General features: G+C 40.8%; 1 pseudogene; it reads right to left on the reverse strand.

Annotated features, from left to right (window-relative positions):
- Positions 1–1,463: 1,463 nt before the first annotated feature.
- On the reverse strand, positions 1,464–6,775 carry LOC137280860 (protein PML-like; annotated as a pseudogene).
- Positions 6,776–14,784: the final 8,009 nt, after the last annotated feature.

Consider the following 14,784-nt stretch of genomic DNA (forward strand, 5'->3'; position numbering starts at 1 on the left):
TATTGCCGAAAGTGGAGCAAAACTAAACTCACTGACTCACTAACTCACTCTGGTTTTTGACCGTCTGATATAGTGTCAGACTACGCACCGACCAAAATAGATATATGCATTGGAAGTTTATACACAAATGTAACAGGGCAGGGAACATTGAAGACTGCATCTTGTTCAGTTACAGCTAAAAGAAACAGTATACAATAACGCTATGCAGTTCCAAATGTGGATATTTGCTGTAGGTTTATGCTTGAATATTACTGTTACACGTCGATTATTATTACATGGTAAAGAACCTTAACGTCAGCTTCTGTTGTTTTCAGCTGTATGTTTTTAAAGTCCAGATACAAACTTATTATTTCAGAACACACGTACTTCATCATCCTCCAGTGATCTTTTGTGTGGCCTAATGGTTAAGTCGTTCTTTCGTTCGATTCTGGTTCAATTCCCCACATGGATACAACATGCGAAAGCCAATCCTTGTGTCCCCCGAGGTGATAGTGCTGGAATTTAGTTAAAAGCGGCTTAAAACCATACCCACTCGCTCAGCATTGACCTTCAAATCTGTTTAAGTAAAAGAAATGATTTAACATGCGCTCTTTATAGATGACTCCCTCTGAGAGTGTGGGTTCGAATCCCGGAAAGGAATAGGTATGCTACTGATAAAATGTACCCCCCAAATAAAACATAATTTTGATTTTACCACTAGTTCAGAACTATCAAGTGTTCAGAAATGCTTAAAAACAATGCCACAAGCATGCTTAAAAACAATGCCACAAGCTTATTTCACCTTCTGTTCCCTTGTCCGCAAACGGCGAGATATCTGGTCAGAAGACAGTGATTTGTGACCCTCGAAGTCCGAGATTTCTAACTTATTTAATCTGTGTGGATTTGAAACACTTCTTACTAACAAAAAAGCCAGCTAATTAGAGAAACAAAGGATTCCGTGAACTTGATCGTGTTTCGGAACATGTGTCTCACCAAGTACACGAGGACATTCTGTGTCCGCTTCAATCACTTTCACCACATGTCTTCACTAACATCAAATGTGACGTGTGTGGATTCACAACTACAATAATTTCATTGCAACTGTTCATGTGGGGATTTAAAACATTTACATTACAGAGTAGAAACTAAATGTGGTAATAAATTCATGATTTGAAACAACTTTTGATAAATGTGTGGATTCAGTTATTTGTTGTGCCATTTCCGCGACATGTATGAAATGTGTGATAAACTGGTCAACTACTGCAGAATAATAATCATAACAATAGTCATGTGTGGATGCAAAATGTTTGTAACATCCCAAAGAATCCAGTCAAGTAGAAAAACAACAGATTTAGCTGACCTCGTTACAACAACACATACACAGACAACTTATACGTCCGCCTCAATCACTACAAATACATTTGACAGTTTAAATAAATAAATCACACCTACATATTTACACAATGTCATATTTATTTTATTGTCTAATTCAAGGCGTCATAGATCAGTGACTTCTTGGTGTCAGTCATGGTGATATCTGCTCCACTTATCACCTTTATGTTGACTGTGCAGTCATCTGGCAGCCCAGCAGCAAACACGGGAAGAAGAGACTCCCTCCACTCAACATCCACTTTGGCTAAAACAATCTCTCTGTCCAGGTCGATGAAGGAGAGTCTCCCCCTCCCCACATCCAGGACAACGCCATAGTGGAGGGTGGCCTGTGTGCCGAGTGTGTTAGACATTGTATTACTGTAACACTTCCCCTCCTCCCCCTGCTGCCACGCCCTGGTACAGAGATTCCGGTGTGTGACACAGCTCCCTACACCGACACACCTGGAGCGGCGCTGTAGATAAACATACATCTTACTGTCCACCTTACTCTCCTCCACCACACCCACCTCCAGGACAAGGGGCCACCCTCTACTCACCACACCCACTCTAGAGTGTGTCTCCCAGTACTGTGGGGTGTGTGAGGCAGGGGTGACAGTAGTGGGGGATGGAGGAAGGGGGATGGGGATGGTGACACATGTACCCTGATATTTCCGTAACGTGCAGCTGTGTCTGTGTTGTCTGGCGGGCTGTGAGTTGACCAGCTGACCGTCTGTAGTTACATGGCACATGTCTGTGTTGGCTCGAGCAGCGTCCAGTTGTATTTGAGGACCTGGAAATACACATTTTGTTTACAGTTTAACAAATTTCCCGACTTCAGACAACAAGTTAGACATTTTATTGTCAACATTCAATGTTTACGAAAGAGCGCACTGAATATCGGCTGCCATGTTCGTCTGTGTCTGAATTGTGATAACTGTGATGTAAATAGATTATAACGGTGGGAAAATATTTGTGTGGGTATTCTAAATGTGTTTTATGCAATTTTACACTGATTGACAATGAAATAAATACTCCATGAAACATTTTGTAAGAATTTGTTAGTTGAGCTGGTTTGCTGTCTGTAGTCAGAAATAGACACTTGCCGACTAAAAACATAGTTGTATAAACTTCATATCAGGATAAAACTATCATTGTTTGTATTCGAAACTGTTCTTTTACGATTAATTAAAAAAATAACACATAAAAAGTAGTTGTTTGAAGATATTTTTACACCTGAGTGTTCAAGAGACACTGTATCAACAGGTAACTTCTACGTCCGCTCCAATCACTGACCACAGTCTGAACACACTTGCCGGGCGGGACACAGGTTGTTGGGTGATATGTATTGACTAGAAAATGTGGTTATTTATCATTCCAACACTATTCATAATTCCAACACTAGATATTTTAACAGTTGACAGTTTTCAAATTGATCATATACGTATATATTTACACAGTTCATTACAGTGTTTGTCAAATATATATAATATTCCGGCTTATAAACACTAAATTGTATTATCTGCATGATATATGGAAAAACTCATTATTTAGACATAAATCCCCTTTAAGTATAACGTCCGTTGTAGCGGACATCGCGCATGTTACTGTTATAAGCTAAGGCGCTCATCTCACAGTTTACTTTGACAAAGACTGTCACAGATAATCGATCATCACACAATATAAATACACGTAATAAGATACCAATCCGCTCAAAATGTTAACAGAGATGATGAAACAAAGCTTATCAACAATATGAAATTTTCCGTGGAGGGCTCTCAATGTTGACAATTAGTTTTACATAATTGACATTTAAGTAATCGAAGATCATGTCTCACGAAAGCCAAAGAGACTTTTACACCTGCGAATGGCGAAAGTGACGTCATCAGCTTGTTAAATTCATTCAATTATATTCATGTAAATAAAGCTATAAACGACCCGTGAAGGTCCCGTGGTAGAATAGGCCTTCAGCAACCCATGCTTGCCATAAAAGGCGACTCAGTTTGTCGTAAGAGGCGACTAACGGGATCGGGTGGTCAGGGTCGCTGACTTGGTTGACGCATGTCATCGGTTCCCAATTGCGCAGATCTATGCTCATGTTGTTGATCACTGGATTGTCTGGTCCAGACTCGATTATTTACAGACCGCCGCCATATAGCTGTAATATTGCTGAATGCGGCGTAAAATTAAACTCACTCACTCAAAGCTATAAACTCCACTGTATACTAACCTTGCTGACTCAACGTTTACTCCGGCTTAAAAACACAAAATTGTATTATCTCCTTATTATATATGGGAAAACTCATTATGTAGGCATATTAACTTATTATGCCTAAATGCTCTTTAAGTATAGACTCCAAGGGGGAATATTTTACAAGTTACTTTTTCATGCATCAAAGTATTGACATAAGATTCTTTTAACGTCGATAGCGGCCACCTTATTAAGGAAAGGCAACTACGGCCCTGAATTGATTCTCAATCTCAACTCCCAGGGGATTATACAACTTTTGCAGTTATTAGGTGCACCAAGTTATTGCGGTTTTCACATCCACATCAGGTACCCATTTACAGCTGGGTGGATCGGGGTACATGGTCACAGTACTTTGTACAAATATACTGCCGTTGCTGTACCCCGCAAGTAGACGTTTTCACGTTTTCATGTGGCCACCATCTTGTCATTTACTGTCGCATTGGTGGGTTCTTTTAAGTGCACAGGTTTTTGTACTGTACACTAGGGGTTGTGACAACACTGGAAGAGTCTGCAAACAAGGTTGTTACAGCCGGTCACAAGTGGACTCCTTCTTGACACCTCAAGCTCTCTGGATCTTTATCCTTGGAGATGGTACACCACGTACCCTCACACCCATTACTTCCTGACACCTCAAGCTCTCTGTACCTTTATCCTTGGACATGGTATACCTCGCACCCTCCAACCCCATACCTCCTGACACCTCAAGCTCCTCTGGATCTTTAACCTTGGAGATGGTACACCTCGCACCCTCAAACCCCAGGAGCCCATGCTTTAATGAGTCTAAATCCAATGCCTTACCATGCAATCAGAAGATGGAAAACATACACGCATTATAACCATTCCCATGTCTTTGATAAGAAAATGTCTGAGACTAAAATTGGGCTCCCAATGGATTTCAGTGATACAAAAAGCGTTCAGTGTGAAAGTATTTCAGCATCGTCCTGTACAACATCCCCGTGGTTGCACGCTAGGACAGAGCCAGTGACCTATCGCGTTTGAGAAGGGAGCACATCAGTAGTGTAACGTGAACAATCACGAAACTGACGTGACTCACATAGCAATGTCAACGTGGTGCCTGTTCCTGCTTCCAGATTGTAGGTTTTACTCCCCGCATCTGCAAAATATTTCAGGACTAAAAAGCAAAAACCAACACTGCTTACAGACATGAACAAATAAAGAGCAAGTTACATGTTCAGGACTTGGGGGTATTCCATCTTAGCATACCATTTCCACGACACATCTGGATCTGTTTAACAGTGAAGATTTACACAAAATGTGACAGCTGTCGTGTAATGATAGTATGAAGGATCCCTGTCCATTATGTGTACACATATCACAATACCAGGATAACATCTTGTACAAAACCCGAATGTTGATTACCAAGCTATGTATTTGCTAATGTCATTAACTTGTGACCATTCGTTAATATTTCTTTTCAAATCATAAGGATGTTTGGGAATGTGTTTCTGATATATATCAGAATAACTATGTATCCATTCTGAAACATAGCATGAGAAAAAAACGAGACATAAACAGTAGTGTTTTTAATTTTGTTATTTTCTATTTCATAAATGTTTTCACGGTAATGTAAAATAACCTTACCAAACCGTGGCAGTGGTATTGAAACGTTGACAGCCTCCGGGGACTTCAGCTTGAAACGAGATAAAAAAAACCCAATGTCGCGATCTTAGATTCACATTGGCATGTTTCAGCTCTAATATACAGGCTCAGTTTACAGACAATGCGAACATTATGTGTACATCGTAAAATGTTGATGTTACTTACCTAATCAACAACGCATGCCTACAGACTAATAAGTACTTACCTGCTTGTGTGCGTCCTTCGTGTCAATTAAATGGAACTCGGCGGTCTGTGTACCTCTGTCTGTAAGATAACCTACAGCTGTTCATTAATCCAGCCTTTTATGTCATGATAACCAGTAAATGCTTCCTCAACTGATTTAAATGTTTCACTGAATTATTGTTATTGGAAATATCTAAATACAGCGTCCATATGTCATTTTACAGGGGCATTATATAATAGGAAAATATAAGAAAATGTTTCAAACTTTTTCATGTTTGACAAAGTTCTATCGGTGTTACTGTAAACATTAAGACGTTTTCTCAAAGTAAGAAGTAAGCACCTGTAAGTGTGTGCTTATCAGATGTTGAAACATGTCCACTGACTGATCCGAAGGCAGAGATGTCGGATTTCAGTTTATCCAGCCCTCTCGTGTTGAATTTGGCTGCAGGTGTCCTGTGCCTCTCGGGTGGAAGTTGCGTCTTCGTTGTGTCTTGTATTGAACTCTCCAGTGTGAGAAAGTCCGAATTTGAAGATATCTGAGAACGGTCTGGATATAGTCTGAGATCCACTTGCATCGTTCACTCTCACCTTCAGAGGTAACTTGTTTGGTGTGCAGATTTGACAGTTCCTTCTTCGTCTGATTCTCAAACTCTATGATCAGTTCCTTCTTTCTTTGATCGAGCTGTGTCCCCAGAGAATGGAATGCGTGGTGGATGGCCTCCTTCAGAGCGCTGCTTGTCTTCTTTGTGTCATTTATAACCTTGCTGATATTCTTCACGTGTGCTTTGTGAGAAGTATGATGTGCAGACATGCTCTTCTCATGTTCTTCTATTCGTCCTCTAGCAGCATCAGCAGCCACATCTACATCACCAACGTTGTGCTCAGCTTGGTCACCAAGTCTGCATTTGGCACAGATTAAAATGTTGCATATTCGAGAGGATAAGGATTGTGAAGTTTGCAGATTTGTTTAGTATTTATGCTTCCCGGTGCTGCGTCCACAATGGTTTCCACAACATGTAGTCGGGTAGCTTTAAAATTGTTGTGCATGTTCTGGCAGTATTCACAGAGTAACTCCTCACACTCCTGACGCCAACACACAGTCTGGTTGCCGTCATTTTCATGTGTACAGAGAAGCTCTGTAGGGCGATGTATGGCTGTTAGATGGAATATTTCCTTCTGGCTCACTACATCCTTCTGGAGGGTTATGTCTGTGAGGTGGACTTCCCTCTGACATGTAGAACATGATATGACACCAGCAGCTGCAGATGTCAGACACGTCTCACACACGGCGTGTAGACAGGGCAGTAGGTCGGGAGCTGGAACTTTCACGGTAAACTGCTGCTGGCAGACAGAACACTTGGGGAAGGCGTCCATTCTGAAACAGATAATGTCACTGTTTCTGTTCCAGCGAGAATAGTGCAGTCTATAACATATCTTCAATTCAATAATAGGAATAGTTTATCAAGAATGGTATACTGACTACACGAATTGCGTGGTCTTTAATTCTGCAACGGAACTTGAACACAGAAAATAATAGGAAGGGTTTATCAAGAATGGTACACTGACTCCTCGAATTACCTGCTCTCTAATTCCGTTTCAACAGAAAAAAATGCATTAAAACACCGCCAGTCCCCATCACATTATAACGAGTGACCAATCGTTGGGACTACGTGCAGGAAACAAATATTTTACAGTTTGAATGCAGATATTGAAAGGACATACAACAGGATGATACGCTGTATCATTAGGGGTAAAGAGGATGGAGAAGGATAGTCAAACTGTCATAGGTCGGATCTAGATAAGAGGGAGGGGTGGGAAGTAGCAGGGAGTGCAGGTAAAGGGAAGGGTAACAGGAAGAAAGGTGTAACAGGAGAGGGAATTACAGATAAGAAGGACGTTTATGTAGTGAGAGAGGTGGATACAGGTAGGAGTGACAGGTGTGAGGCGGGAGGAGAGGTGGATAAAGGTAGAAATGAAAGGTGTGTAGTAGGAGGAGAACTGGATACAGGTAGGAGGGACAGGTGTGTAGTGGGTAGAGAGGCAGATAAAGGTAGAAATGAAAGGTGTGTAGTTGGAGGAGTAGTAGGAGTAGGAGGACAGGTATATAGATGTAGTAGGTGTGGTGTATACAGGTAGAAGTGACAGATGTGTGGTGGGAGGAAAGGTGGCTACAGGTAGGAGTTACAGATGTGTAGTGTTAAGATAGGTTTGCAGTTTGAAGTGATAAGTGTGTAGTGGGAGGTGATGTGGATACAGGTAGGAGTGACGTGTGTGTATTGGGAGAATAGGTGGAGAAGCGCGTACCTGAATGAGAGAACGTTTGGTAATAGAAGGGAGAGATTTGTACCTCAACAGGAAGGATAGGTACATGTGGGAGAAACCGCTGTGTTTAAGGTGGGAGACGAGGAGAGGGAAGGATGGAGAGATAAAAAGAAACATAGGCTCTCATGTCGCTTGTACTTCACTCAAATGCATCAAAACAAGCATCTTGAGCTACCTAACTTCACAAACTACATAACACACGTCTACTTGATCTGCGTCTCCCACACCCTGAGCTACCTTCCAGTGATCTACACACCTGAATAGCCAGTCCCCGAATGCATAGACCTGTCTCAGTGATCCCTAGTATCGTTAACTCTTTACAACAGCCTGTCCTACATATCGCGTGACAACGACATCGCCCTGTTCATGCACAACAATCGACGACAGGGCAGACTGCAGTCACGTCACAAATAATATGTTCCTGGTTGATCTCGCTGAAGAAACGCATTTATGATATGTGTCACTTAGCATATTTTTTAGCTCTCACGATGCAAAAGGGACTTGTGTTTCAGTACAAAAAGGCTAGAACGAATGAATTCTGAAGTGACGATAAAAAAAGGTTTGATTGTGGTAAGCAGTTTCTGTCTCAGAAAGCTCGGTGTCTGGTTTATTGACACCTATATGTCTGCCTTCCTGTCTGCTAAAGACAACATGCAGTACACAGCTTCAATCAATGACCACGTGCAATCTGAACTTAACACCTACCAGACTATACGACATAAAGAAAATAAGTTTATTTATGACTCGTGCACTCGAGTCCAGTCTCTGCCACATCATGTAATTAGGCACGTGTGATACACATGACATGTGTGGGTTGCAAACAAACTTCATTCATTTTTTTCGGATGACTGCATCTGACGGAAACAGGTGCAAACTCTTGTCAGTTTCAAGTCCTGCTTTGTACTTGGACGAATGACAGTTTCCAGCCACGCAGTAGTTTACCATCTCTACTGACATGATTTTTTATTGGATCGAGCGCAAATTCAGAGAACATGTATTTTCCAAACCCAACATCGCTATATACATTCTTTATGGATAACGACTTCTTTTAGTGTATATGATTTGACAACAGTATATGAATCCATACTTAAACGCCGCATCAAGTACACAAAAAGAAGTTGTAATCCATAAAGAATGTTACTTTCTTGTGACTCGCTATACTTCTAAACTGCCCATCAAACAGATCATCTTTCTGTACATACAATGAACACTCAGCATATCAGCAAACGAAACAACCAATCGGAAGCCGTCGTTACACTTGAGTGCAGATCCACCCGCTATGACTGGGTTCGGTCTCCCGAGGGCTTCATTTCAGGGAAAGTAAGCCCAAGTACAAATTATTGCACTTTTGAATCGCGATTGTACGCTTATAATTTTATTTATCAGTTTTTTTAAAAGCAGCAATGTATATTATATGTCATGAATAAGTGATAAACGTGTTTTGATTATGTTTGATGTTTTTTGTTGCATGTGACCTTTAAGGAAATCTCCAATGTCCGCCATCCACCCGATTCTCCTTATTCTGCTCAACACCATGCATTACCTACCCCATCAGCAGCTCTTACACCCTGAGCTTCCTAACTAATTTATCCACCCGTATCTCTTATTTGTCCCATATCCTGAGTTTCCTAAATAACTTATCGACCCGATTCTGATTCTGTTTGTTCTATCCCACTACGCTCTACTTACCTTACCCACGTCTCCCTCACTCAGAGTTGCCAAAATAATTAACCCCATCTCCTGATTGTTTTACACCCACCATACACGACTTACTCGATCTGCGTCTCCCACACCCTCAACTTCCTAAACAATTCACCTACCCGTATTCCTATTTTAACCAATTATGCAGTACTTACCCTACCTGCGTAATGTACACACTGAGCCTCCTAAATTAGTACTTCCTAACTAATTTATCCACCATTATCTGTCTCTATACGCTCAACCCCACCATACACTACTCCCACTCCGAGAGTAACCAAACAGCACAAATTATATGTCCACTGTGTCTCCTTCTACTTTCACTGATTCTGATTAAACCCCACACACTAGTTATCCCCCCACCCCCACCCCGCCCCTACTACCGCTACTACTATCTCTACCTTTCTTTGCCTCACATACCACTTTCACCACTAACAACACCAGTTTGTTGATTTCTATACCTGACTACAGACCGTCGCTGAACGTTTGTTTCTCTCACTGATTCCTAGCATAGTTAGATCTCTAAGCATAGCCTGTCCTACATGTCGGGTATATGGCTATGGTAACGCCCACTTTCAAGAATTGTTATCGATAGCTTTGTATATTTCAAGGTCGACTGAGGTCTCGTCATGACAACTATCTTTTTGGTTGAACTTTAAAGATATGGAATCTGTCTAAACATAATATATGCTAGTTGATGTCATATTGCACTCTCACTCAGTTAAGCATTGTTATTCTTGTTTTGTAAGTTTGATATGTTCGTATTGTGTACACTCACTAAGTAAATGGGTCCGAAGTAGGCGTAAAAGTATACGGTTTAAATGCTTTCTCAACGTTTGATTGTGGAAACTTAAACAACAACCAACTTGTATGCATGGTGTACCATGTCCTCGTACGTACTTCTCACACTTACAAGCTTAGCCATCTCTATCAATACGACTTACTCACATATATCGAGATGGTACAGGGCCCACTTACCTGGAGGTTTGGCTTCCTTGTTATTATGCCATTTACGGATCACAGGTTCAAATTACACATAGCACTGCGCACAGGCAGAAAACAATGCTGTAGAGTGTGTTACACTGAGATCTACATTTAGCAGCATCACAATTGTATTATGACTGGTGTATGTATTGTCCACTGAACTGAGATATACGCTGAGCTGTATTACAGCTTTGTGATGACACTGACATCTACACTCTGCTGTATTACAGCTGCATCATAACTGGTCCATGTGTTGTCCGTTACACGTACAGCTTTGTGTGATGACTGGGGAACGTGTTATCCATTACACTGAGATCTACATTTAACTGTATTACAGCTGTGTCATGACGGGTCCATGTGTTGTCCGTTACGCTGAGATCTACATTTAGCAGTGTCACAGCTCTGTGATGACTGGTCCATGTGTTGTCCGTTACACTGAGATCTACATTTAACTGTATTACAGCTGTGTCATGTCGGGGCCATGTGTTGTCCGTTACGCTACGTGAGATCTACATTTAGCTGTATTAGAGTTGTATGATCACTGGTCCATGTGTTGTCAGTTACACTGAGATGTACATTTAGCAGAATAACAGTTGTATCATAATGGATCTATGTGTTGTCAGTTGCAGAGAGATCAACATCTAGCTGTATCACAGCTGTATCATGAAGGGTCCATGTGTTGTCCGTTACGCTGAGATCTACATTTAGCAGTGTCACAGCTCTGTGATGACTGGTCTATGTGTTTCCGTTACGCTGAGATCTACATTTAGCAGTGTCACAGCTCTGTGATGGCTGGTCCATGTGTTGTCCTTTACGCTGAGATCTACATCTAGCTGTATCACAGCTGCATCATGACAGGTCCATGTGCTGTCCATTACGCTGAGATGTACATTTAGCAGTATCACAGGTGTATCATGGTAGATCAATGTGTTGTCTGGACACTGCAATCTATAGAAGCAGTGTAGATTAAATCTGTTAAGTGACGGGTCCATGTTATGTGGGAAGGTCTATCTATTGTAACCCGAAATACCCACTGAGGTTTCCTATATCTACAAGAGTACAACAGTCTATTGCATAATTTCCTTTCATAAACAAATGTCTAAACGTAAGCTGAAAAAATGGTTTCAGTTGAATTTTATTAACAGTTTGCAAAGATTAATTTTCCTTAAATCTCTGTCTGGTATGAGAAGTAATTCCATGACATGTTTTCATTAGCAATCGGTATTAAGTGTACAATGTAAAGGTCCTGCTTTCCTTAAATATCTACCTACAATGGGCAATAGATTCATGACACATGTTCTTGTAAAGGTCTCATCTGTGTAAATGAGATAAAATTTGGGAATCACATCGGGAAGTTATGAGCCATAGTCTTCTACTGAAGGTGTAAAATACATAAGGGATGTATGTTCTCTCTAAACTGATTACAATAGATCCATGACGCTTACTTACTTTAGATCTCTGTCTAAAGTGTACAGTACAACCATGATATATATTTTCCTTAAATCTCTCTCTTTACAGTGCACGACAGATCCATGATACATGTTTTCATTAGATCTCTCTCTCTCTCTCTCTCTCTCTGATGTACAATAAATTCATGAGACGTGTTTTCCTTAGATCTCTGTCTACAGTGTATAATAGATCCATAAAACATGTTTCCTTAGGTCTATGTATATAGGGTACAGTAGATCCATGACACAATTTCCTTTGATCGCTGTCTACAGTGTGCAGTAGATCCACGAGACATGTATACTTCACATCTCTGCCTGTAATGTTTCTGGGTATCATGAGGTGTAGCTGTATGTTAGCATCTGATGGGGATATGTTTCTGAGGCCACAAGGAGTAGGTGTATGTTAGCATCTAATGGATATGTGTTTCCAGGTGTGTGCTACAAATTATCATATACTCTTCATAAAAGCAGGGGAATCTGGACACTGAAGTCTGGTAGAAAGAAAACCCATTGAGGAACGTTACAATGACGTTCACCTTGTGTATGCAGCATCATCTCACGTTATCACCACATGCAAACACAATGCATGACAAGTACGTGCACAATGCGGCAACCTTCGACATGTGCATGGGGTGTCATCTTGAATCTTGACGTTTTTCAGGAAGGTCGATAAATCACTGTAGATCATTTCTTCCGATAATTTTCTTGCATCTGTGCTGGGTCAGGGTTTTCAGGGTTCAATCACACACTACTGACTGAAAATTGTAAACCTGAAATTTTCATGTCATACTCAAGTCACCTAACAAGGAGCATTACTGAAAGAACAGCTTTCGTTTGAATGAAATCCATGTTGTTGTGATGCATTCACAAAACATCCATTATTAATCTATCAAAATTCATTCAGTCCCACAAATCTCCAACTTTTGACAATCATACAAGGAAATGTATGATGTACAGTTCCCCTACATTGTTAAAGAGTATATGTCTTCTTGTAATCATTGCAACACTGCAGGTGTTCATTTTATCGAATGCGAAATATTAGTGAACACTTTCCAATGAACATGTGAAATCCAGGCAATCATACCATTCACTTGAAATGATCGGGCCACCCTCTGCCTGACTCTGCATTCTCCGCCTATGCTACCGGAGGCTTCACCAACTCTCTGGCCGGGGACTGAAGGAGGCAACGGTGACATCAGGACATTATGATTTGCTTCTGTGATATCAGCACATATTGTGCATTACTATTTTGACATCATGACATGTTGCGTTTTATTATTAAGACATCAGCACAGTTCCATGTCCTATTTGAATAACTTTGTGCATGGTTTCCACAGCTGAACACTTTCTGTTGATGTATTGCCATCCAACATATTGACTCTGTGTAGTGATTGCACAAAATTACAGTGTCATTTGAATGGAAACAATATCGAATCAATTTCGGCATTTTATCAGTATTCCAGCAATATCAGGGAACACCAGAAATGGGCGTCACACATTGTATCCATGTGGGGATTCAAAACCGGGTCTCCGTCGATGATTTACCCATAGGGCTATACCGCTCCTCCATTTTGAAGAAAATTGTACGCTGTGATTTATTCAGCTCACTATTCTCAACAAATATGTTCCCCCTTGTCTTTACTGTTGTTCGTCTTTTCATTTTTTATGGGCATTTTTCTTTAAAAAGTCCCTTTTTACAGATACAAAGGTAATTTGTCCGTTGCCGTATTTTATCTTACCAAAACTGAATTTACGAATGCTTTCCAAACCACAACAAAAGTTGGTGATCTGCTACTAATACAGGTAAATGTGAAACCATTGCCGGATGATCTCTGGACAGCGTATAAAGACATTAAACAAGTTGTCTAGTGAGTGAACAAACTGCAACAAATAGGCTTCACTGCTGATCGGCCAGGGTCAGGTCGAGCACGTGTGACGTCACAGGTGTAGGGTCGTCAAATTGTATTACGTCATTTTTGTAATAGATGTTTTTGACGGCTACTTGTAGGAGAAGGTGGTAATATACCAGTTAATGGGAACATTGCAATTTCAACTTCACAATACGATATATTGCGGTACACTCTTCCTGAAACTGTTCATCCAATGCGTAATTTTCGTGATGTCATAAAAAATACCGAGAACGTTTGTATTTCCTTTATAATATTACACGTCAATAATTTTTAGAATCTTTTTTGTCATATTATTGTACTTGTGTGACTTTTAAACCATATAAATGAAAACAATAGATTGTTACTGACAGTCGTTGTAGGATAAAGAAACCAAATTGACGGACGCCTCTGCGGAAGTATATTATCGCGTTCAAATCTTCACAGAGAGAGTTTGGGAGCATTTTCAGTTGATCTCATGTACAATCACATCTGACTCCTTGCAGTGGTCATTGTATGGCATTGTTTCGAAAGAAAGGAAACAGTAATTTAATTACCTTAAGCCATCTGTTACACTTCCACATGCCAACACATATGACAATATATCGGAATGTGCAAATTGTGGCAATACCCAAACTTAGCTACAGAAATGGGCTGCTTAGTGGTCGATTGTCGGCACAGAACATCTGAAACCAACAGCTCACCCTCGTGTTCGACGACCACATGGAATCATTTTGACGCCATTTCATCGACTTCAGCTTTTGCAGTGGGTCCGTCGACACATCCGATGGTCTCAGACAGAGGGGAATCGAGTTGTCATTAGTGCTAAATCAAGATCAGATTCGCTGATGGTATGTTGAGAGTGCTGTTTCGACGCCATGAACGTTATACAGGAAGGTGACAGATTTGGGGGTGGAGTGCCATGGTTAAGGGTGCTTTCTGTGGAATTGCCTATTCCCAGCTTTTGGTTATGTGTGGGAATCATAATGCTGCAGTTTACCGTGACCAGGTGCTAGCCCACGAAATTATTCCATTTATGGCAGCA

Source organism: Haliotis asinina, chromosome 4 (genome assembly GCF_037392515.1).
Source record: "Haliotis asinina isolate JCU_RB_2024 chromosome 4, JCU_Hal_asi_v2, whole genome shotgun sequence".
NCBI classification, from domain to species: Eukaryota; Metazoa; Mollusca; class Gastropoda; order Lepetellida; family Haliotidae; genus Haliotis; species Haliotis asinina.